Source organism: Osmia lignaria, unplaced genomic scaffold (assembly GCF_051020975.1).
Source record: "Osmia lignaria lignaria isolate PbOS001 unplaced genomic scaffold, iyOsmLign1 scaffold0041, whole genome shotgun sequence".
NCBI classification, from domain to species: domain Eukaryota; kingdom Metazoa; phylum Arthropoda; class Insecta; order Hymenoptera; family Megachilidae; genus Osmia; species Osmia lignaria.
In genome coordinates, this window is record NW_027478182.1 from 340,001 (window position 1) to 342,500 (window position 2,500).

The following is a 2,500-nucleotide window of genomic DNA, read 5'->3' on the forward strand; positions in this document are numbered from 1 at the left end:
GCCGCTGGGACTTTGAAATATTTCGGAGCGCACCTAAAGTTCGTTATTTTGGCTAAACGGAGCGAAAATCTGCATTTATACCATCACGGACGTTAGTTCAATAGCGTTTAACGATCGATCCACGGTACAGAATGCAAAAATATGATTGTTAAAATTTTCGACTAATCGGTTCTAAGAGGCGAAGCAATACGCCGCTGGGACTTTGAAATATTTCGGAGCGCACCTAAAGTTCGTTATTTTGGCTAAACGGAGCGAAAATCTGCATTTATACCATCACGGACGTTAGTTTAATAGCGTTTAACGATGGATCCACGGTACAGAATGCAAAAATATGATTGTTAAAATTTTCGACTAATCGGTTCTAAGAGGCGAAGCAATACGCCGCTGGGACTTTGAAATATTTCGGAGCGCACCTAAAGTTCGTTATTTTGGCTAAACGGAGCGAAAATCTGCATTTATACCATCACCGACGTTAGTTTAATAGCGTTTAACGATCGATCCACGGTACAGAATGCAAAAATATGATTGTTAAAATTTTCGACTAATCGGTTCTAAGAGGCGAAGCAATACGCCGCTGGGACTTTGAAATATTTCGGAGCGCACCTAAAGTTCGTTATTTTGGCTAAACGGAGCGAAAATCTGCATTTATACCATCACGGACGTTAGTTTAATAGCGTTTAACGATGGATCCACGGTACAGAATGCAAAAATATGATTGTTAAAATTTTCGACTAATCGGTTCTAAGAGGCGAAGCAATACGCCGCTGGGACTTTGAAATATTTCGGAGCGCACCTAAAGTTCGTTATTTTGGCTAAACGGAGCGAAAATCTGCATTTATACCATCACCGACGTTAGTTTAATAGCGTTTAACGATCGATCCACGGTACAGAATGCAAAAATATGATTGTTAAAATTTTCGACTAATCGGTTCTAAGAGGCGAAGCAATACGCCGCTGGGACTTTGAAATATTTCGGAGCGCACCTAAAGTTCGTTATTTTGGCTAAACGGAGCGAAAATCTGCATTTATACCATCACGGACGTTAGTTTAATAGCGTTTAACGATGGATCCACGGTACAGAATGCAAAAATATGATTGTTAAAATTTTCGACTAATCGGTTCTAAGAGGCGAAGCAATACGCCGCTGGGACTTTGAAATATTTCGGAGCGCACCTAAAGTTCGTTATTTTGGCTAAACGGAGCGAAAATCTGCATTTATACCATCACGGACGTTAGTTTAATAGCGTTTAACGATCGATCCACGGTACAGAATGCAAAAATATGATTGTTAAAATTTTCGACTAATCGGTTCTAAGAGGCGAAGCAATACGCCGCTGGGACTTTGAAATATTTCGGAGCGCACCTAAAGTTCGTTATTTTGGCTAAACGGAGCGAAAATCTGCATTTATACCATCACGGACGTTAGTTTAATAGCGTTTAACGATGGATCCACGGTACAGAATGCAAAAATATGATTGTTAAAATTTTCGACTAATCGGTTCTAAGAGGCGAAGCAATACGCCGCTGGGACTTTGAAATATTTCGGAGCGCACCTAAAGTTCGTTATTTTGGCTAAACGGAGCGAAAATCTGCATTTATACCATCACGGACGTTAGTTTAATAGCGTTTAACGATCGATCCACGGTACAGAATGCAAAAATATGATTGTTAAAATTTTCGACTAATCGGTTCTAAGAGGCGAAGCAATACGCCGCTGGGACTTTGAAATATTTCGGAGCGCACCTAAAGTTCGTTATTTTGGCTAAACGGAGCGAAAATCTGCATTTATACCATCACGGACGTTAGTTTAATAGCGTTTAACGATGGATCCACGGTACAGAATGCAAAAATATGATTGTTAAAATTTTCGACTAATCGGTTCTAAGAGGCGAAGCAATACGCCGCTGGGACTTTGAAATATTTCGGAGCGCACCTAAAGTTCGTTATTTTGGCTAAACGGAGCGAAAATCTGCATTTATACCATCACGGACGTTAGTTTAATAGCGTTTAACGATGGATCCACGGTACAGAATGCAAAAATATGATTGTTAAAATTTTCGACTAATCGGTTCTAAGAGGCGAAGCAATACGCCGCTGGGACTTTGAAATATTTCGGAGCGCACCTAAAGTTCGTTATTTTGGCTAAACGGAGCGAAAATCTGCATTTATACCATCACGGACGTTAGTTTAATAGCGTTTAACGATGGATCCACGGTACAGAATGCAAAAATATGATTGTTAAAATTTTCGACTTATCGGTTCTGGATCACTGAAAAATCAAAAAAAATTATTAATTTTGATTAATTAAATTACATATGTAGTTTTATATTGTTATAGTCTCGTATTTGTTAATGTTTTGTCGTAAGAAAATGCAAAAATATCGTTTTAATGTTTTCGTCTCATCGGTTCTGGATCGCTGAAAAATCAAAAAAAAATATTAATTTTCATTAATTAAATTACAAATGGAGTTTTATATTGCTATAGTCGCTTATTTGTTAAT